This window comes from Hippocampus zosterae, chromosome 6 (genome assembly GCF_025434085.1).
Source record: "Hippocampus zosterae strain Florida chromosome 6, ASM2543408v3, whole genome shotgun sequence".
NCBI classification, from domain to species: domain Eukaryota; kingdom Metazoa; phylum Chordata; class Actinopteri; order Syngnathiformes; family Syngnathidae; genus Hippocampus; species Hippocampus zosterae.
Window position 1 is genome coordinate 5,037,002 of NC_067456.1, and position 23,993 is coordinate 5,060,994.

A 23,993-nucleotide genomic window follows, 5' to 3' on the forward strand; every position below is an offset into this window, starting at 1 on the left:
CACATAATGTCTTCATAATGACGCTCATTGACAATCATGTGAACTTATTTGGGGAATTTGCATGGGGATTCCGGCTTTTTGTGTGAGGATTTCTGCAGGCTTTCTCCCCCCTGCACCCCCCCTCCTGTGAGTAAAAAAAAATAGAAAAAATGGATCGCGCTGCCATCTAGCGTACATTGTACAATTACAACCTCCATAGGAGCGAATGCACAAGTCATTTTAAGATGGATTTATAACAGCAAATGTTTGTTTTGGTGTTTTTAAAGGCTTCCATGGCGAATGAACATTTAATTGATCGTGTTTTGACCTGTCTTATTAATAGTGTGAGAATGATAGGAGTGCATCATAGTGGTGAAGAGGAGCCAAAACTCCATAAAAATTAGAATACGTTTCGATAATGAGTGGAATATACACGAAAAAAAAAGAAAATCGCCTTAAACACAACTGCACAGTGAAGGAGGGGAACGCTATCCGTTAATATTGGTTTTCATCATAAAATTAGGTAAAATCAAATAAAGGCAAGTCCTTGCAGAGAATTCTTCAAGCGTGCGGGCATGTTGTTCGATAAATGGAGCTTAAATATGCAAGTGAGCCCCTTTGGAAGCTCATAGGAGGGATGGCTTGTATTTTCCCTTTCTTTAAAGTACTCGACAAGAGAGCTCTCTCTCCTTGTCTCTGTCTCGGACAACTCCAATGAAAACTCCCCGGCGATGTCTGCAGCGCTTTGAAAAGGTGAAACCAATCAGATTAAATCGGACAATATATTTTTCTTCTTTTTTTTTTCTTCATGCAAGTGTATCATTCGGATTTAACTTCACATATTGGGGTTGTTTTTTTCCCCTCTTTTTTTTAGGGTGGGGGGGAGAGAAAAGGGGCTTTCGCGTGCAGGACAGGAGGCGAGCACACACGGAGGGGCAGCGAATGGGGAGCAGAGCTGGGGGAAGGAAAAAGGGAGAAAGTGGACCACAGCGGGGCATTGAGAGGAGAAGCACCGGCGATGGCGTTCTGCATGGAGCACCGGCTTCGTGACATTTGCAAAAAAAAAAAAAAACTAGAAAACTAAAACAAAAGGCAAGTGATCTATCCAGTTTTTTGCACTGCGTTGCTGCGTTTCAACGCCAAGTTTAATTCAGCAGGCGGCGGGATCGGAAACCTTGCACGTACCCCGACTCGTTCCAGAACTTTGTACCCGGTGGACAAGCGCGTCTTTGCCGCAACGTGATCAACCGCGACCGGGGCTCGGATGCCGGTCGCCCAAACCGGACGAGGACACCAAATCGTCGGCCTTTTTAGACACCGAGGACCCCCCCCCCCCTTCGGAACGTGGCGCGCTTCACCTGCACGCGAGGTTATTTGATATTTATGAGATCGATAAGCACGTCGCGATAGCGTCAAAGCATTAAAAGGCTGATCAAGGAGGACGAATGGGTGCTATTTTAACACCGTGCCTGGCCAAGTGCCGCTCCGCTCAAGTGGCCATTTTTCAAGATTGTACCGCCACCGCGGAGGATGGCGTAATTCCACTTTAACACCCGCCTTTGGTAATTTATCAGTGATGCATTATTAATTAGGAAAGGATAATATCACAGGAAGCTCTTTCAATTAAGGTCAGGTTAACTTGCAGTTTGGAGAGACTATTTCATTTTATTGAGAGAAAAGGCGACAAAGGGACATGTTTATTGTGCATTTTATAAAGGTACTGTAAACACTTCCAAGTCATTTAATTAGTACTCCGACGGGAACAAAACGTGATCGAGACAATATCTTAATGCCATGAAAATGGACATTTAGTCGTTTATATTTACAGCTTTTTTTGATTTGTGACGTTTTCAAGTTTTGGATGCTAATATTAGACGCCGTGTGTGTGTGTGTGTGTGTGCGTGTGTGTGTGTATTTGTTTATGAGAGTGTGTTGTGGTCACATCTAAGATGATGTATTGATGCCCAGACTCAGTCTCGGGTGTAATATAACTGAAAGACTAGGTTATAGATGAGACGTTCAGGTCACTAGTGCATTCCCCCCCCCCCCCCCATAGAAACACCACCACAAAGATTACATTAAAAAAATAATAATACACGAATCCTCTTTTCGATCACATTGACTGGATTTTTTTTTTTATAAATTACCTTAGTGTTAAACGTAATCAGTAATGTAATGCTTGAGGATGGATGGACAATAATTTGCACTTTGATGTGAGTCTATGCGCACACGAGGTGTGTGTGTGTGTGTGTGTGTGTGTATGTGTTTGGACCTCGGGCTCATTAGGGCCACATCTAGTTGACCCCCTGGTCACTTTTTAACAGCTGCCATCGTATCAAAATCTTTCAGTATGATTGGAACTTATTTAGAGCATCAAGTAGTTTGCCAAAAACGCTCACTTGTTGCAGTGCTTTACGTCACTTTTTCCACGTTTTCGGTTTGGGCGACTAAAGCCACTTGTGATTTGGTCATGCCATTCATTTGATGGTATCTTTTTAAAACGGCTAATTTGATTTCAACTGAACTTAACCCGAATCGATAAATGTCACAGTGATTTGTAATGGATGAGAATGGTAGCTGTCATGTTAAGGACTACAATTAATGTTTTGCAATTTAGTTTAGTGTCCTGCATTTAAGATCGCATTATTTACCTTTTAAAACTTGTAATGTGGCTAATTTTCATTCTATGCATTATAACAAACAGTAAATATGTAGACGTTCCTTTTAAACACACGTGAAACTTTAACCTCTAGTGCAATGCTTATGAAACAAAAATAAAACATCAGTAAATATACATATTTCAAATTCAGGAAATACAAATATGTTATTGCTTGAAGAAGTCGTCTACAGAAAAGAAGACGTGTGTATATCAGTGCATGCCTCTTTTTGCTTAAATCTCATCCTCAAACTGCTCATTATGGTGTGAAAGGAGATGGGGGGGAGGGGTCATTTCAAATGGCCTTTTATACTGCAGCCTCTTTCTTTCTCTTTTTCTTCCTCTCAGGGTCAGCAAGTTTCAAAAGGCATCATGCAATCGTCTGAATGGAAACTGACCACTGGTCAGAAATAGAGCAGTCCAGACATTTAACACCACATGCGGCATTTAACAGGCAGCGACAACACCGGGATTGGCAATTAGGAGTGCAACTATGTGGTAACCTCCGCCCCCCCCCCCCCCAAAAAAAATCCATTATCCATCCATCATGACCTAATCATTTTATGTGATCCATTTTTGAATCTCATGCGATTAAACGTGTTTGTCTAGACTCAAGAGGCATACGTTTTTTTTTAATTTAAATTTTTATATCGCATCATTATCACCATCTCCGTAACAGAAAAGGGTGGGGTTGGGCTCTGCAATTGAGGGCAATAAAAACAATGCCTCTGTCAATTAGGTTTAAGGTTGCCTTTAAGTTAACGTTAAGGCCAATGGCTTTATTGCTCGCCAACCCTCATTTCTAACAGCAATGTGTGCTAATTGCTTCCCAGACTAAGATGGCCACCTCCATTAGTGCGCACGCCACAGCGGTTTGTGCAAACACCGCAGAGAAACACCAACTTTGTCCAACTCACACCAAAAGCGACATGTCTAGCCGGGGGAAATCAAGGAATTGGAAACATTGACAAGCAACGTGCACAGCAATCGTCACTGGACTATTGTAGGAAAAGTGAAGCAGAACATAAAAAAAGGAACCTGAAAGGATTAATGAAGTAAGAATAAGTTTGACTGTGTTTATAGTAACCATTCACAAAAAAGGGAAAGACAAATGCGGGGTGGTGGGGAATAGGGGGTGGGCGTGAAGGCATCTCGCCCTTCAAGTAATTTATTTTAAGGGAAGCGGGAGGGCAAAGGTGGAATTCTTAAGAAATTCAACAAGGATAAGAGAGCTTTAGGAATTCTGCACGCAGATTACCTTTCATCCCATCCACACATTAGCTGACAACACACAGTAGAAATATAGCTCAGCCAAAAAAATAATAAAAAAATGGCCAGATTAGCCTCATGCATGCCCACAAATAAGCATCATAATTTGAAGGATAAAAAAAAATTGGGTAATTGGTGCAATTTGGGAGGGAAGAGAGGGAACAAGATCAGGTTGGTTGGGAGGACATCTAAAAAAAATAATAAAAATAAATAAAAATCTTCCTGACGATGATTTGATTTCATTTTTGGAAAAAATTGATTTGGGAATGAACGACAACCTGAAAGATCCATCGGAATCAGTGATTCTGTTTAACAATGCTCATCACGCTTCATCACCAGGCCTTGCTGTTGACATTTTTTGCTTACTAACTACATCACAAGTGCATCATGCACCCCCCACCCTCCACCCCCTCGCCCCAACCTCTCATTTACCCACCAAAACCAACACGCAGCAGGAGCTTAATTGCAAATGTAGTGTAGCTCAACCATGAGTGTGATGGAGCTCAGACTGATGACAAGTCTTGTTCACGGCCCAGAGAAATTGCTTTTTATTTATTTAGTTCGTTTTTTTTTACAACAGTCGGCAATTACAAATAAAAGCAATTGCAGAAAATATATATACGAACACGTGCCAATATTAATACATGTGCCCATAATAGTAGCTTGCTCTAATGAACCGAGAACGTTAATATATTGACAAAGAAAATCTAGCTCAGTTTTAATTGTTTTTTTTTTTTAATGTATTCAGAACTTTTTACAGAGTAACCAAAATAAAAGAGCCCTCAGCAGCTTTACTCCAACCCAATCTACTTCCTCAATGCAGTGTGATTCATTTAATACGCTGGTGAAATGTGTGACATTCATTCATTCATTCATTCATTCATCTTCCGAACCGCTTGATCCTCACTAGGGTGGTGGGGGGTGCTGGAGCCTATCCCAGCTGTCTCCGGGCAGTAGGCGGGGGACACCCTGAATCGGTTGCCAACCAATCGCAGGGCACACAGAGACGAACAACCATTCGCACTCACACTCACACCTAGGGACAATGTAGAGTGTTCAATCAGCCTGCCACGCATATTTTTGGAATGTGGGAGGAAACCGGAGCACCCGGAGAAAACCCACGCAGGCCCGGGGAGAACATGCAAACTCCACACAGGGAGGCCGGAGCTGGAATCGAACCCGGTACCTCTGCACTGTGAAGCCGACGTGCTAACCACTGGACTACCGGGCCGCTCCATGTGTGACATTATTATTATTATTATTTTTGATGATTGCCAAGGATGAATTTTGGATTGCGCGTCAGATCAAGTGTACCTAATAAAGCGGCTGATGCTTCAGTTGTACTTGGGCATTCGGTTTCCACCAAGGCAAAATAAACACGCCGGAAAAGGCGACCGGTGTGCCAAGATTTCATCAGCAACTCCCCAAATTGGTGAGATTAGCATTTAAAACAGAGCGATGACCGTCCTCCATCTTGTGTCAGCTAAGATGACGAAGGCCTCCGGGGTGATTTTGTATTTCGCCTTGGAAAGGTGTGTGAGGGCACGCGTGTAAAAGTGAAGGTGGGCTGCCTGTGTTTAGTGTCCAAAAGCTGGCAGATTGTGACCTTATCAATGTGAAACTCTTAAGATAAATTATTCATAACACCTGTTTGATGTGTCTGGCCAAAGAATGACAATTTAAGAATGTAACTCGACACAAGGGGCCGTTTGATTTCTTTCTTTTATTTATTTATTTTTTTTAGCGGACTTAATCAGGTGGGATGCTGCTGGCAGAACAAACATTTAATTAAAAACGTGTTTATTTTACAGGGTGTATTGAAGCAACGCGCCAGTCTTTCACAGTCGAGTCTGAAAGTAACCCGATATACAAGGTGTGTGTGTGTGCATGTGTGTGTGTGTGTGCCCATTTTCGGCTAGCCACGCTCCATCTACCTGCTCAGCTCACCCTTGATTTGTGACTGTGTGTTGTTGTCTGCTCACAGGCGGTGAGCAACATGGCTGCCCGGTGTTTTGAAGCACGGAGGGGATGTGTCAGTGTGGCGCAAGGACCGACGCGGGGGCGAGATGGACTTTATGGCTACGGGCTGTGAGCTAGCGGCACGGTGAAGTGGCTCTGTATTTCTACGCCCACCAGATATCAAAGGTCTGCATTTTATGAAGAACACACGGCTCGGTTTTGACTGACACTGTCGGAGTCGTCGTTATTGCGAAATATGTTGATGATTGTGGTTGTTCTGACATCGACTAACAGCTGTTTGGACTATGATTTTTAAATTGGTACAACCACAAAAACAAACCAAAAAAAAAACCCAAAAACTTTGCTACAGTAAATGAATAAGAGTAATAAGGGTGGACGGATGTGGGCACGCTTGGGTTCTGATTGTACATTGCACTAGTTTAAGTAACACCCAAAATGTTTTCTAATCAATGTGATATTGTTACAAATATGAATCGTGTGAGACTAATGAAGGCAAAACATTCTCACAGAATCCTTATATGTGTTTACTTCATTTCTCTCTCTCTCCCTCTTGCTCCATTTCTCCATGTCATCAGCTTCTCTCAGATGTTCCCTGTGACCTTTGACCTCAGAGTCGGGGTCAAGCCCTGACAAATGGGATGGCCGAGTTCTGACCACAAGCGCCAACATTCCACAACAATCTCTCGTCCTCCTCCACTCGCCTCGTATCCGTGATATGTCACCGGGCACTACACTCCCCCCCCACTTTTACGCCGAGCCTCTTCCACGGGCCGGGTAAAGTTCTCATTAGAACAACATCGTTTATTGGGAGTGCTGTGGGAATCTTTAAACGAATACATTTTGGAATTAAGGATTACAACATGAGCTAAAATTTAATTTCCCCTAAACATCCCGCTTGTTTAGACAAGGGGAAGAAAACAAAACGATCGAGTGGATATTACGACCTAGCTCGCCATGTGAATGTGTGTGTGTGTGTGTGAGAAAAGCTTGTCAGTGATGTCAAGGATGAGAAATGTTGCAGTGTGGTTTTTACACACACTGCTGGCTCGAGCATTTCCGGCAACATTTCTCACTCTGCCTCCCTCGCAGCATCCACTCTGCTGCAATATCCCCACATTTTTCTATCGTTTCACATCAACCCCCACCGGATCCTCTGCCCCCCTCCCCCCGGCCCCCCCCACACACACTCCACTCAACTGCAAGCCCCCCCCCATCCGCCCTTTCCTCACAGGCCTCCTCTGGTCATTCTGTCTCCTTTTCCTCATGTCTGCTGCCCCATCTTCACCCAACGTCAACCCTACCCCCCCTTTTATTTCCCATCTCATTCGCTTCCTTCTCCTCCTTCTCCCTCTGCTCATCTCGCCTCCCGCCGCACGCTCAGATTTTCTAACATGCCATCCCAAAGCGTGCAAACACCTGCAACTGTTTAAGGGTATAATAAATGTCATCCTGCACGAGGAAGCTAGTTAAGGTAAGTGGCACATCGCATACGGCGGTGACGTGGCAAATAATGACTTCCGTCGTCGTGTTTGTGTATGAACGTTCCTTACGGCATGACTCTGGTTTCCCAAAACGTTAACCCTCTCTTCGAAGTTGGAGTCGCACCACACACGGCTCTAATAAAAACAACGACGTTCAATCTGGAGGGGCGTCACTAAAAGAAGCCGAGGCGCAGTATGAAAAGCAACTGCGATCCAAATAAAAAGCTCAATCTCTTCATGTGAATTTGTTCTTTTTCCATTGTCGGAATCGTGCTCTCATTTTATATCGTGAGCGTCATCGGAGGCTATGCCGATCTTGGCCTGGTAAGGAATGTTTCCTCAAAGGCTTGCTGATGAATCTAAAATCTAACGTGGCGAGCAATGGTTGCAGCGTACGAAGGGTTGGGTCTCTATTAAAAGGATAAATGCTTGAGGATTATTTTTTTTTTCTCTGGGCCTTGAGATCCCCGTCACATCTGGATATCGCTACGAATCAGGAATGCCATGGAGTCCATATTTGAAATGAGTTTCACTTTGCAATAAAAACGTAGCGTACACAAGGGTCTTCTTGAGTTTGTTGTTTTCCTTACCGTTCAATCAGCGCAGGTTTTCTCATTTTCAGTTTTTCACGCCTGCATTCCCAAAAGCTGCGAAGGGAAACCAAAAAAACTCATCAGTACTTTACGAACACTCGCGAGCATCCTAACAACATCAAAAGACTTCAGCACAGTGTGGTTCAGCGAATTGGTTGATGTTGAGCCGTCATAACCGACGCAAGAACCGCGGTCTTATGCTTGCAAGTAAAGGAAAAAATACAGAGAAGCAAGAAAACAAGAGTTCTCCATTGTCATCCTCCATTTAGTCTTCCTTGTTCCTCTTGTTGAGGACACCCCCGCGGTATGATGTCACACTATTTACATAGCAGATGCAGCCACTGGGAGAAAGTGCTGGGAACGCAAGCTAGGTCAAGGTTTACTATTCGAAATAGCATCAAATGAATACCACGTTTGGTCAAAACGATTGATTTTGATTTCCAGTTCTTCCTCATTTTTTTTTTTTAAGTGCTTGTTGTCGGGCATTCATGGTTAGCTTCCTGCACGCACGTCCAGTGGACATAAGCGACGAGGCGCCGCAAACAAATTCCCACCGACAGCCATCAGCTTGAAGTCGGAGGCGCAAGTGAGCGGCAGACAAACGTGTAGGGGGGGGAAAAGGCGTACAGGCAAATGTCTAAGCTATAGCCGTGACACCATTAGCAGATTCTGTTTGTGTCACTGCCTCAAGCCTCCAGCTCTCCGTGTCCACGGGCGGCTGAAAGATGTTGAAAAACGAAAAAGAAAAAGTCTTCAAAGCTCCTTGATTCCTTGCCACCACCCACGGTTACGGCTATGTTTTGGAGTGTGGATGTCTGCCCTGGTCCCGCAGGGCATCGGCCCCACTTTACCCCACCCCTTCGCAACCAACAAGCGCACCCCACCCCCCACCTCCCTCCCCTCCCTTCCCACCCGCCTTTCCCGACCCCCAGTCTCTCTCCATCCTCCTGCCTCACTCACTGATTCAGTGCGTAAAAGCGCCCCCTGAATGATGGATTACTGTGTCACCGCAGCCTGCGAAGGATTAATTTGTTTCATTGATTTCTCTTTAGGTAGAATGCCAGCGTCTGCCGTTTCCCACCTTTTCCTCCAAGACTCACAGCTGTAATAGACGGTAATGGCTTAAGACAAATCAACCCATTTCTTGTAAAAATAGCAGCGAATCACCCTCCCCGTCGACCAGCCGGCACTCTACTCACGTACGGGCGAAGGGGTGGTGCTATGGCGTACCGAGGGCTTCTCCATTCCCCTTGATCTCGACCACCCCATCTGGCATTGAGTGCACGCCGCCGTCTCCCCACCGCTGCCGAACCAGCGGAGACCTTCCTGCCACTCTGAGGTAGCCGTAAGTCTGTCGTACTTACACATCCCTCCCAGGTCTCACAATGGATGGGTAATGACAGCGCCGTCTGGGAAAAGGGGGGGAAGGCGGTCGGCCCATTCTCGCCACTAATGGAAGCGGTTACCGCTATTCCCGACACACCTGCGGGAACAGCAAACTATTAACCAGCGTGATCTATGGTAAGGCCTTAGTGCACGAGCTGGAAAGCGTGCGCTGACGCTGATGAATCGGGGCACGTCCGACCGGCATCTTTTTTCGGTGGCCGGTGGCTTCACGTTAGTCGTATGTGTGAAGAAAAGCCAGTCATTTCGAAACAAATACGTGATATCATGGCTCACAAGCAAAGCGAGCCGTACAAGGCAGCTTTCCTGACATCTGCTGATTTAGCGCGGCCATAAGATGCTACTACATCTTTACTAGCCTGTCGCTACTTTGAACGATGGGAAACCCAAAGTGGCGGTAACATTAAGCACAGCACTACAGGCTAACTGTCCTCAAACGGTTTCCAATCCCAAGGAGATTTATGAGCAAGACCAGATCCATTAATCCATTGTCGATTTGCTGTGGCTGCCCTGCGGGGCATTTTGGTATCAGATATCATAGCAGGGTAACACCGTGACTCTTGTTAAAATGTTCTACCCAACCAGTTTGGAGACTGTAGAAGTGTAAAGTGTAGTCTATTGCTTGAAATTGCTAATGTCCTAATAATATTCCTGTGCGTCCATGAAATATACATCGTTTAAACCAGGGGTGTCAAACTCATTTTTTGTCGCGGGCCATTTCGGAGTTAACGGCTTCCCTCGGAGGGCGGGTGCAAAATCTCAACGTTATTTATTACCCATGACAATTTGACATTTCAGTACAGATTTCGGCAAGAATCATGATACAGTAGTTGACACACATGATTTGCTCCTGTGGGCCCACATAAAATGACCTAAGGGGCCGGATCTGGCCCCCAGGCCTTGACTTTGACACCCGTGGTTTAAATGTATATGACCTCACGAGACAAGCCATTCTCTTCTCTGTTAAACACAAAACTTGTGAATACCATTCTCTCATAAATGACGAATGAATGACAGACTTCAACCCGGGAACGGCTGCGCAACCTTAACGCAAATACCTATCTCTCAGAATTTAGGCGGTGACATCGTTCAACATCCGTGATAATAACCTCCGCTGCAAGATAATCTCATCGGCTCCTTGCGATCAATGCAGCCGTGTCTCCAAAGCTTTGGGCTGCGGCTTATGCTTGGCAATAGACAACTGGTCATCCCGGTGTTCTGCCACATGCCCGTGCAAAGACAGCTTCTCCTGGGTAAAACCCCACAAAGTCTTTTTCTCAATTTCTATCATTCTCCGCACCTCTCAACTCTCTCATGCTTCATACCTCGGTTGCTCTTCTCGCCCTCTTGAAGGGCTTGTTCAACGAAGGGTACATCTATTCTCAGGGGTCCCCATGTTCTGAAGTGCCTCCAGAAAAGCTTCGTTGGCAGGTAATTGTCCAGCTGCGGTTGGTCTTATCTTAATTGCGGGTGCTCCAATGCAGGCCACGCTCCCTCTGATGAACACATGTATGGAGATTGAGGGAACATGCTGGGGGGATAGGTTGAGACAATTTAGCAATTTTTACGTGTATTTTAATTTTTGTTTTGCAAAAATCGAGATAGGCTCTGATGCCTTCATCGAGAATTTTTAGACAAAACACCCGCCGGTCCATGTATTAGTGTCTTGCTTCCATTTTAAGGCGCTCGATATGTGTTTTCGCCTATTGATCCCACACATGCAAAGTGCAAAAAGCAACGGTGACCCCACGGTGTTCAAATCCAAACGGTCGTTGTCTCCACCCATTCTAAATCTATACTTCAATTAGCCATCTGATCATATATATATCCGCGTCAATAGGAGGCTTTAGGGGAGTTAGTATTTGCATTGCCCCAGTCAAAGGTGGTGACTGACCAATAAAATATTTCCAGAGTGCCATCAATAACGCTGACATGCAGACTAATACAGTACGGGATTGTTGGCTCCAAGCAGAATGGATGAACACAAGGCCAGAAGGTTACCGGGCAGGCTTCAACCTCAACCCGCTCGTATGTGCGTTTGATAGTGACAGGGGCAATTATAAAGGTATATTTCAGACAGGTCAAATGGGAGAGGGCAAAGTGCAGAACCTTTCAAGCAGTGGCTGGAGTCAAAGGTTAGCAAGGACACGGGGCATCGCCGAGCGCCGCTGGGCAGGGGATAATGGAATAAGAGCAATAAAGACATAGACCGATGAGACTGGGAGAAAGGAAATTGTCTCCTCATTTATTCGGGACATTTCATGACAATACATCACACGAGGCGCGCCAGATCCGAATGTACGAGAACGGCTCGGATCGATTGGTTTGCGTTCAGCACAAGAAGCGTTTTGCGTTGAAAGCACACTGTATGCCTTCTGCGCCGGCGTTATGCTTCACGGTCTTCAAATATGAGTAGCCCCAAGGTCAAGGAAGGTCAGGGTGTGCATTTAGCATCAGTGACCAATGCCAAATGTAAAGGTCAAAGTGGAATTGCCCGACTCCGAGCCATACAACATTTGCTCGTTCGCATTTAGTATGCATCCCATTGTCAGTGATTTATGGAGGGAGATAAGCGCAAGGATGGGAAGAAAACACTGTCTTTCTCCTATCCCGTCAGCTTCGGTAAATACACTACTCACTCATATCAATCACGGTGTCACAGCGAATCGCCAGCGTGGGCTTCCTGTTCAGATTAAAAACGTTCTTTTTTTTTTTTTTCCTTGCTCTGCCTTCTAGCTCAAGCTCTGGGGAGCACACTGGCTGTATTGTTCCGTATTAGCATTTCAAACAGCTGCGTGACAAAAGTAGTTATATGTTGAAAGTCAGCAGTCTGCTTTTCGTTATGCGCCATGCTGCATGAATAGATTCCGTACTCTATCAATCATGCGCGACGCAAGCAAGCATTCAATTAACCATGAAAATAAAGGAGATAAAATAATGATTGAAGAGTGGAAACTCAAAAATCAAAAATCAAACTACTGTATCCGGTATAATAAATGTTTTAGAGGGAGATATTTTAAAAGAAGTTGTAGAGATTCTGATCAATGCTGAAAATTGACGTTGCCCAGATGAAATTACCAACGACACAACACGGTTTATTCCGTCACGGTACTTTATGGCAAGTGCTTTCGTAAATGCTAATTTCTTCGAACAGCACTCAAAAAAAATTTTGGGGCACATTTTGGGTTGGATCCAACAGGTTTTCTGATCAAACAAATCACTCCTGACAATCAATTTCCTTACCAAAGCAGGCCGAAGCCAGACAGGCTTTCCAGCATTTTTCATATGTAGCTACTCTGGGGACGGTGGGGAATCTTGATCGGGCCAGCGATTTAACTCTGTATCCCGGCTTTTTGAGTTTTGCAGGCCCCTTGAACATGAATGTTTCCCCATGTCCCTTTTGGCCAACTCAAATGTGAAAAACAGCCGTCAGTGGTGCACCGTAGGCTTTTTTTTTTTTTTTTAAGTACCCCCAAGTGGTTCTGAATGGAGCCGAAAACCCCAAAAAGAAAACATTCTCTTGAAACGCTTGCCAAAATGGAAACGCGGTCTAATCTACTGCTTTTTAACCTGGAGCATATCGGGCCAGTAATAAATTCTTTCTCCTAAGTGTATGCTTTGTTTTCCCATTGTGAGATCAAAAGGTGATAATGCACTGCAAAAGGCACGAGTATGCGTACACATTTGCTGCTGGTTTCCTTTTGGTGCGTGTTTCAAGGGAAACTGCCAAATTCTGCCAATTGTTTTAGAGGAGGGCGGCCCGGTAGACCAGTGGTTAGCACGTCGGCTTCACAGTGCAGAAGTACCGGGTTCGATTCCAGCTCCGGCCTCCCTGTGTGGAGTTTGCATGTTCTCCCCGGGCCTGCGTGGGTTTTCTCCGGGTGCTCCGGTTTCCTCCCACATTCCAAAAACATGCGTGGCAGGCTGATTGAACACTCTAAATTGTCCCTAGGTGTGAGTGTGAGTGCGAATGGTTGTTCGTTTCTGTGTGCCCTGCGATTGGCTGGCAACCGATTCGGGGTGTCCCCCGCCTACTGCCCGAAGACAGCTGGGATAGGCTTCAGCACCCCCCGTGACCCTAGTGAGGATCAAGCGGCTCGGAAGATGAATGAATGTTTTAGAGGAATTATATGAAAAAGAAAAGGCCCAGAATGAAGCAGACATTAGTTTCTAATCAAATATTTACAAAAATAAAATGCAGCAAAACATGTTACCTGCCGTTTTATGTCACCGGAAAAGGTTTTGGGACATATTACAGTGATCAAAACATTTGTAATATACATAGATTTTTTTTTTAAATCAGAGATGCATGTCTTTTACAACTCTTTTAGATTATTTATTTATTTTAGCCTCTAGGAAAAGTCGCAGTTTTGCAAATTCAAGGACACTGCCCGAAGCGAGAATATGATTTCATGGCACTGGAAAGTTTCATAATTTCCACGCATTTGACCATCCAGCTGTCCATTACTCTCCCTGGCCTGCAACACAAACATCAAAGCCACGCTTCATATAGAGCAGGTTGCGGACAATATCCCGCATTCATCTCTGTCTGGCCTTGACTGGAGGGCATTTGAACCACATCCGAATCTATTACCACCATGCAGATTCAGCCCTGCCCGACAATACAAATCGTGATAAGATGGAGCCCTGACTTCATAAACAACCAAGCTCCACATCATATGAACTGGGCTGGAAAGCACTTGTCATCCCCTGCAATCATCCATTTGTATGGATGGACCCAAGATATGGAAATGATTACATTTCTGTCCATCTTTAACCCACGACTATTACTGATGTGTTCAAGCAACAGATAGAAATGATAGAAGCGCTTGTGCGTGTTTACTTGCGTGGGCATCAATCACTTTACAGTTGGAGTTTCGACGCAGCTGCTGCTTGCGAGGGGAGATTTATGCGGCTCGTGCATCAAATCATCAGACCTCTCCTGTAAAATATCATTTCATCAATAGACCTGATCAATAGTGCATACAAGAATGTGTAATTATTACAGGGGTTCCATAATCAATAAAAATGTCCCGTGGAACGTTGTGCAATAGGCTGCGGGGGTGGAGGTGAGTGGTCGTCATGGCCGTGAAATCTTCGGTGAGCTACAACAATCGGAAAAATGTTGGGTCAGAAGCCAAATTGGGTGAAATAAGGGCTGGGTTATTTGGATCCATTGCATTGGGTGAAGGATTTAACCTATCAAATTGGGTCAAGATTTCGGTCCAACACAAGATAAAAATTACCCACACTGGTGAGTTGAAGCTAGCAAGAAGTGCCTTATAAGGTGATCAATAAAGATGTTTTCTAAAAAATAATCATTTCATGGGCGGCCCGGTAGTCCAGTGGTTAGCACGGCTTCACAGTGCAGAGGTACCGGGTTCGATTCCAGCTCCGGCCTCCCTGTGTGGAGTTTGCATGTTCTCCCCGGGCCTGCGTGGGTTTTCTCCGGGTGCTCTGGTTTCCTCCCACATTCCAAAAATATGCGTGGCAGGCTGATTGAACACTCTATATTGTCCCTAGGTGTGAGTGTGAGTGTGAATGGTTGTTCGTCTCTGTGTGCCCTGCGATTGGCTGGCAACCGATTCAGGGTGTCCCCCGCCTACTGCCTGGAGACAGCTGGGATCGGCTCCAGCACCCCCCGCGACCCTAGTGAGGATCAAGCGGTTAGGAAGATGAATGAATGAATGAATAATAATTTCATGACCAACATTTTCTGAGAAGAAGAAGCGACGTTCCCCTGTCAGGGTTTGCCAAAGCAAATCATTGGCATGATATCTTGGGCATAGTTTTTACACCAGATCCCCTTCCTGATGCAACCAAACCATTTTCTGTGGACAGGCTGGCCTTCCTGACCAGGATCTGAAGCCAGATCTCCCTGCCCCTAATCAGGAGGACAACCCACTGATCCATGCAGCCACCACCAATGTTTTCCAAAAGTGTTCTCCTTCAGTACACCTGTTCAAAATGGTGGCCACCTTCAACTCTGGGCCTAAATAAAGAAAACAACCTTGGACAAAAGCAACCCGATCTTCTCAAAATCCACCCATCTACCCAGCGAGTGAAGTTGGAAACCAAAACAACAATTTTTAGCGTGAACTTATCAAGAACTGCAAGAATAGGTGGAAAAACCGTTTGGCGAAATGCGATCCATTTTACCGGGCCGACGACATGCGCCAGAGTGCGTGTAAAGAGCATTCTCCTCGGTGAATTGTGTTTTCTTGCACCTCTGCAGACATTACAGATTATAAATGATTGAGGCGTGGATGGCTGTCTTTACTCGAGTGAGGATCATTTTTTCCCGAAGCAAGGCAATCCCAGAACGGAGGGAGGAATGTCAAAAAGAAATTTGCATGCGTAGTTACTCCCATATCCACGCGCGTACAGTACAGCGGCGAGAGGGAGAGCGCTGGAGAGAGAGAGAGAGAGAGAGAGAGAGAGAGTGAGACAGGGACCAATGAGGCAGTTTATATCGGGATTTTGTCTCACAGCCGCGGCCTCCTGGGAGAGAGGGGTCTGCCAATAACACTTAAGAGACAGAGCAGGAAAAGTAAGTGCTTTTATTACAGCTCATCACTCATGTAATTTCTGGCAGCATTTGTGATTACAGATCAAGTGATTGACTAACTACACATTTGGCAGCTGAGTTATGAGCCGGGGTTGCCTACCGTTGCAGCCCAGGCAGACAGTGCGCGTCAAGCTGTAACTCATCCCTCATCCCGGGGCGCTAAATCAAAGAACGCACGGCCGCCGGAAGAGTTAAATCATAACATCGTTTCTATTGTACATCTGTCAGAAATTAAACCTGCATGAACATCGTCTTGACCCTCATGTTGGCCCTGCATGGGGTGAAAAAGGTTGGCTGTGGAAGAGGGGGTGAGTGGGGGGATCAATAGGGGCTGTGGTGGAGGTATTGATGAATGACAGGTCGGTGCGGGTGTGTGCGCGCAAAGGGTTGGTTGGGCTCACCCTGGGGTTAAGTTTAGAGCGCGGCTCGGGGTGTTTAATCGACAGCTCTCACCTTGAATCGATTGGCAAGGAGGCGCCGTGCAGGCCGCAGACATGATACACATAAGCCGCGCTCATTTACACACCAAAACAAACCGTAAGACGGAGGGATGAAGCGAAGGGACTTGCCTCAAAGTTATGTACTCTTGACAACTTGGTCAAGCCCCTTCACTCACTGCAAAAGTCGCAAGGCAGAGTCCTGCAAAAGATTGGAGCTCATGAAAACCATATTGTTACCCTTACGTCAACAATAGCTTTCGTTGCAGCATGTCTTGCTTTGCATTGCTAACAATGAGAAGTAAAAAGCTGTTGGTACCCTTCCGATAAAGAAAGCAAATTCCACAATGGTTCTTTTGTCAAGTCAAGTCAAGAGTATTTATAGAGCACTTTCAAACAGCCATCGCTGCATACAAAGTGCTGTACATGGAGTGTCAGGTTGGTCCAAATTGACACTCAAGAATAACCAAAAGGAGGAGACAGGAGACTCGATTCTGGTACCAGGAGGGAACGAGGAGAAGCGTTCGGTTTCAGTTCTCCACACGGAACCCTAACGATCTCCCCCTTCACCTCCTCATTTATTGGGAAAAGCCACTACATAGGTGTGTCCAACCTAAAGGGTGGGGGCTGTTGAACACACACTGAACTTGTTTGACTATGTGTGTGTATGTGAGTGCAATTTACGTACATGTGTGAAAATAGACAAACATCCCGTTGCAGCTGGTGTTGATGTCTCCATTCACGGTTCAGCCTTGCTCGCTGTTTAGTCTTAACAGTTATCTCTTCCCAGCCACGTCCTCGGAAAGGTGGTTGCGACCCTAACTTCTCACACGGTACAGCAAGCAAAAGTGAGCACATAATGAAGAACATATAATGATTATAGATGTGAGTAAATAATAAAGGATAAATCTTTATTGAAAGCATAAGCGTTCTTCATTGCAGGCAAAGCCAACTAATGATTGCAAGCATAAGCGTTCTTCTTTGCAAGCAAAATCAAACTATACTGACAGGCAGAAGCATTCTTCATTGCGAGCATAAAATGACGACACGAGAATCAACCGAATAATACGTGAATGTATGATTACTAAACAATAATAAATCCAACATTCCCCCCTGTTCATCCTACATTTGCACGTATCATCACACAGAACCTTCCCGACGGTCTTTATTCAGTGGAGTCAATGCCGCACACGCAAACATAGTTACACCCAGGGGCAGGGAGCAAAACGACTAAAAACCATCTATGACCCCCGATGCCGAAGCGAAATCACGTCATCATCCGAAGAGGCATAATCAACACCAGAATCACTGCCATCAAACAACAACAGAGGATACATCTCATTCACTTTAGACGTCGTGGGCGAGACAGCCGTAGTAATAAGCCGGATAAGCAGCACTCTGATACAGGGAATGCAACAGCATCCACACAACGTCAAGACAGCTGCAAAAAGAGCAAAAGAGATTAGTACATAAAACACCAAATCCTTGTACTCTCCGAAGGCCTTATGCCACCACTCCGCCCAGAAGGACGTATTCACGCCGGAATGGGCCCTTATTTGGCGAGTCAGGGTGCGGAGGCCTCCAATGGCCTTGGCGAGGGCGCCATCAGGCGCGGTGTTGTTAGGTATGAACGTACAACACTGGTCACCAAACATCGCACATACTCCATTGGTCTCTGCCAAGAGCATATCAACCGCGATGCGGTTCTGAAACGCCATCAGGGAGGTGGCCGCCAATTGCTCTTTTATAGCCAAGACGGCTTCTTCAGTAAAATTTCCGAGCCTCTGGACGTTGTAGTGGAGGTAGTTGATCCTGTCAACATTCTTATTAGGGGTAACCCAAATGAAAATGGATTCCCAACCGGCAGCAATCTGGTTAACCAACTTATACTCATCTGGCACGCCACGAGGAACCCCAATTGCGTCTATATAGGTGGGATCGCCATCCCTCCAGGAGGCGTCACGCCGGAACCGGAGAAGGCTACTCTCCGTCATCGACGATAACGCAGCCCCCTGTATATCCTCCGCTGTTGATGGAAACACAGTTACTGGCAAAAGCAGTGATACCAATGCGCAGACACCAGAAAATGAAAAACACTCGCCTGCGATAACCATAATTTGCCTTCAAAATCAATAGAAGTACACTACTTCATCACACCGAATCCGCAGTAACATTAAGTAAAAATAAAATAACAAAAGAATGAAAAATAGCTCAACATTCTGCAGAGAATCACCGTCTACACTACATCACTACATCACCGTTGGGTCGTTTTCCTTTTTCCTTTTACCACCAAAGAAAAGTTCGTAAACGCATAAAATCACCTAAGAAATGTATTTAAAATCCATACCTGAACCATTACGACCAAATCAATGCACCATTTGAACTAGAAATTAATCAAAAAACGGTTATAAATTCAATTTCAGCCGAGCAACATCACCAGAGGAGCACAGTACACAAATCATTTCAATCTCCAAAACAAACCCAAATAAAAAAGTTGTGCTCTTTTCTACCACTCATGGTGTGTTCACTTCTCAATTTTTATTTTTTATTTTCATAATGAGATCGACTAGATCGATTATAAATAAAATACTTTTGCCACCAAAACAAAAAAGTATACAACAATTTGTGCCGCAATGTGTTTCTTCATTTCCCTTCCCCAGATCATCTAGATCACAGGTGTCAAAGTCGAAACCCCATGTACTTATGTGGCCCGTGAAAGCAATTGACGCGCATCAACTGCCATAAACCCTGCTAAAATCTGTACCGAAATGCCCAAATTCTATATGAATAATGTCGAGATTTTGTGATAATTTTGTTACCTGTTAAAACACTCAACCAAACAATAATCGAACAAAATATGACTGGCTTCAGAATTGGCACAATTCATCCATGTGTAGTTGTTAGCAAATAATTTCATCATTGTATTTCTGATATATCCATTCCATGTACACATCTTTGTATACAGCGATGGTTGATTCAAGTCGCTCTATAAACACAGTTGAGTTGAGTTGTACAATTAATAAAATATAACCATTTAATCAAATTTCTCCGTCGTACCGGCCCATCGAAGGAAGGTGTAACCCCAAAGCGGCCTCAAAGATGAGTTTGACACCCCTGGTCTAGATCTATTTGCAAAATGTAGGTTATTATTAAAAAAATATATCCCCATTCACATGTGCTAAAGGAGAGCACAAATACCATATAAAAAAGGAGAACAGTCGACCATGCGTTAGTGTGATCATATAACAGGAAATGACATACCACCACTGATATTCTAGCATGTCGACAGAAACACACCCTAAATGAGTGCAAAGGTGTCTTGAAACTTCTTCCGCCGGTCGTTTGATGTTCCCAGTAACTAAAATACTGTGCCCATCGCGTCACCGGACTTCGCTCACCTTCCTCAGTGGATGTTTCTGTCGAGATGACCTTTTCACAATGTCCATCAAACGGTGTGGTCATCAACACTTCAAAGAAACACAATGTTTGTTTCTCATGTTTCGAATCAGAGCCATGTCTGCTGGAACCTGCTGTGAAAAAGCACAATCGTCCTACGGCAATCTCAATTCATTTTTTTTTTATTCAAAACATTCTCACATATTGTCAACCTAATCAGCTTAATTTCCTAGTTCACAATTTTGTAGAAATTATCAATAATATATTTAGTCTCCCAAACAATATTTCGAACAAAGAAGAAAACACCATTCTCGTAATATTAACATATAAGTCAATTCAATTTCAATTCAATTTCTTTAATCGAATTTTAACCATATACTTTCAGACTTGCTACCAATCCTGCAGATTGTGGATGGCAGGAGCAATAGTGTCTCAAATAAAATGTGAAACATGCATTCCATTTTATCAATTTTCGACCCATTTTGGAAAAGCCTCAACCAAACCCCCTCATTAATTCAACGAAAACCCTCTACATTATCTGAAATGGAGATGTAGTTCAAAATGTACCGTATTCCAACATTGGTTAAAACCATAGGTTGTATCATGTTTCCGAACCAGAGACACCATTCCCCCTGCCAATGCGTGAGATAATCCATGACACAAAAAAGAAGTTTGGGTTCACTGCCCAATTTGTTGCCGCATATAAAACAGAAGTGAACTGAACCCAAAACGTTATCACGTTGCTGCTAGCCAGCAAGTCCCCCCTAAAAAAATAAATCGCTGCCGTGTGAGCCGCGTAAATATCACAACATGATACAAAAACGAACAACATACGTCACACTGAATTAACAATACTTCACGTGTTATATAACAACCGCAAACCGCAAAATAACTATACAAATCAGTTTCTAAGCCAATAAACCGATGAGATGCCGCAATGTAACGGGGCACCAATTTTGAAAAGCGACGCATAAATATGCTCCCGTATATGCTCAAACAGTTTGTGCACAAACTGAAAGTCGCACAAACCTACCTAAATATAGCCCGCAAAACGCGCTTGTTTATATCTAGATTCCTCCCTTCGCCCGTTAAACCGAGATGTACCCAAAAAACGACCCATCACTATATGAAGCAATACATTCAGTCATTCAATGTCCGATCCGCTTTTATCCTCACGAGGTTCGCGGGGGTGAGTGGAGCTTATTCCAGCCATCTCCGGGCAGTAGGAGGGGGACAACCCGAACCGGTCGACAACCAATTACAGGGCACACAGACACAAGCACAAACACCCAAGCCCATGCTCACACCTAGGGACAATTTAGAGTTTCCAATCAGGCAGTCATGCAGGTCATCGCAATATTAATATGAAACAAATCAACACACACACAAAACGGGAGATGAGATGAGTTTGTTGTACTTCCTCCTACAACCTCTCAAATCACTATTACCCGTTCACATTCCAACAAACAAACAAACAAACAAACAAACAAACAAACAAACAAACAAACACCCATCAGGAAGCCACAACAAAGCAGCACGGTTAAGCACTGTGCATTTTTCCAGCGTTAAAGGGGATCGACATAACAACATAGACACACAAAATAAATGCCAACCATGCAACAAAAAAAACGTCATGCTAGTGTGCAACAGCTCATCCCTTTATCTTTGTTTTTTTTCTTTTTTTCTAGCACTCTTCCAGCATGCAGAGTTCACACCATACACTGCTGCCAAAAGGCTTATCTATGCCACAACTGTCTTTGGTAAACACCACCTAGGGTGCGTGATACTCAAAAAATGCCACTGACCTTAAAACGTCAGTCATACTAAGTTAACGAAGCCAATTGTAAATTATTCACACGTGACCCTGAAACGTGCTGATTAAAGCTGGAAGATTTTGCTCTTGTGACAAACGAAATTAGAAATCCAGCCTGTGTATGCACAAATGAGATGTGTCGTAACATCTGACAGGTTATTTATGACTCAAACCAACAAGAATTTGTATGTTCGACGATAGCTTCAAATCTAGTCATTAAATTTCATAATGACGGAAGGCACAACACAATCCACGGATAGCAAAGTTGTAACAGAATTTTCCAAATTCATGAGAAAAGACCATCATTCCTCCCACATCAGGAGCCGTGATGGCTCTTCTCAGGTTTCAAGAGAAATGTGCATCTTATGAACGTAATCTAAAAAAACATTGGAACATAATCGGAACATCCTGGCAATTAGCAGCATAACAGAAGCATTTATAAAACAAATAAGATAACTGAAACCCACAGACATTAACATTCACAAATCATCCAGATCAAGGCCTTCACTGTATACTTACACATTCTACCTCCTCCCAGAAAGTTAACAACGTCCCACACACGTCCACTGTTTACGACTTACAAACAACCATCTAAGCATCTCGTGACCTTCCGGCCCTTTTCAACCTAAACACACGGTGACCTCCTCATTCGTAGCATCACTGTGTCAAACCTCACCTGCCCGTGCCTTTCTTTATTCTCAACATACTCAACTTCCATCATCACCTTACGTCTCACCATCAATATTTTCACTTGCCTGTCACCCACTATAAGTATCCAAAACTCTCTGTGTCACCACACCCATACTCAACCATTTTATTTCTTTACCTGATTTACACATACTTCATGTAGCGCCGGTTGAAATTATGAAGCTGAAGTGGTGTTAGGAATTATAATAAAAACAGTTTCAATTACAAGTACCGGTAATTATAGTAGATGCCATACAAACCTTCTACACTGCAAAAGCCAGAAAACAAAACAAACAAGACTCCATGAGTCGCGCCAGGAGTCACGCATATCTACACACCCACACGCAAAGACTAATCCAACACATATTCGCAGACACAACCCTACAGACAAACCAAAATATTCACCTTACTACCGCTCACAACCAAGTTAAGCACATCCAAACTTTTAATTTTGTCATCAGCGAGAAGACTTCACTCCATCCAAATATCGATACAGTATACATCATCAATTTACTGTCAAACAAGCCGCCATCCAAACTTGTTGCTCCTCAGCTCCATTTAGATGATATGATTTTCGCAGATCCTCCATTTCTTGGACAAATTGTACCACGTCAATTTTATGTGATGTAATGCCGTCTACGGCTTTTTTTTTACATCTTCTTGTGTCCATGTTCTATAAACAAGAATGACAGGCGACTCACCTTTTATGTCTGGATCTGCAACTTCAATCATGGGAAAAGCGTCTCGTACCTCACTCCCGGATGAGTCAACCTTCGTCGCAGCAGGGGAAAAAACACTACTCCAATTTTTTGAAAATTCCACTCCCAAATCTCCTTTTCCCCTGGTGGCCATCGGATGGCCCCCTCTGTAAGAGGGTGGAGAGGATGGTGGAAAAGGAGGAGATGTCGGAAGAGTCGGATCTAACGGTGGTGTATTTTTCTATCCACGTATCTAAATGTTTTATCTTCGAAGGACATTGGCTCTCTACGAATCTCCAGTCCTTACATGTTAACTTCTTTTTGGGATCACCTCTCTCCACGGTCTTACTATTATGAACCCCCATTTGCGAATTAGGGGGTGGAACTTTGAGAATTTGAGAATTTTTTGTTTAGAGTCAGCGATTTACCTAGGGTAACTAGGCTGACTATTCCCTTGAACAGGGTGGCAATTTCTCCGACTGAGGTAATTTCCAACCTTCTACCACCAAGGTGGCGGGAAATTCTTGCCTCTGCTTCCTCAGACAGTTGCCACAACAAATGTCCTGTTCAGATGAGGTAGCGAACCTCCACTCACACAGTTACACAGTCATACATTTATGCGCATTTAATTTGGTTTTATCTTATTACCTTGACCAGAGGTAACGCACTATATAGACATTATTATTATAAATGTCCCCACTGTGGGACGAATAAAGGATATCTTATCTTATTTATACCCGGGGTTTAACACACATTATTTACACACGGAGTTTAAGCACGTGCAGGACACCGTCGCCCTCATCAGTTTAGAGACTTGCACGGTCTGTATGCCTGATAGGGACTAGTATGGCTCAGGGCTTTGCGGCGCGCAAACACTCAATCACCGTTGAAAGAGTTCCTTCTCAACAAACCCCTCTCAGGCTCACACAGAGTCTCGAACCAAGCGTTCGAACCAAACTACAACACCTGCCCTGAGAGTGTTTCAATTGAAAACAGGTTTAAAGACCCCGACCTCCGTCTTTACAAACCCGG

General features: G+C 44.3%; 2 long non-coding RNA genes across 10 annotated transcripts in view; one reads left to right on the plus strand and one right to left on the minus strand.

The window, feature by feature from the left end:
• The first annotated feature begins 1,085 nt into the window (after positions 1–1,085).
• Positions 1,086–16,165, plus strand: LOC127601830 (uncharacterized). 8 transcript variants are annotated; one of them, XR_007962644.1, is made up of 6 exons: positions 5,147–5,777; positions 5,889–8,925; positions 9,011–9,072; positions 9,142–10,615; positions 10,716–10,793; positions 15,204–16,165. It is a non-coding gene; the product is annotated as an uncharacterized LOC127601830 (long non-coding RNA). The 8 variants fall into 8 exon arrangements; XR_007962643.1 differs by adding an exon at positions 1,086–1,348 and having other exon boundaries at positions 5,716–5,777; positions 5,889–10,615; XR_007962642.1 differs by having other exon boundaries at positions 5,889–9,072.
• Positions 10,476–23,993, minus strand: part of LOC127601833 (uncharacterized) — a 108,415-nt gene continuing 94,897 nt past the window's right edge. For both annotated transcript variants that reach the window (XR_007962650.1, XR_007962648.1), the window contains exons 5-6: positions 10,688–10,858; positions 10,476–10,611 (exon numbers count right to left, since the gene is read on the minus strand). This is a non-coding gene — a long non-coding RNA (uncharacterized LOC127601833). The remainder of the gene's footprint in view (positions 10,612–10,687; positions 10,859–23,993) is intronic.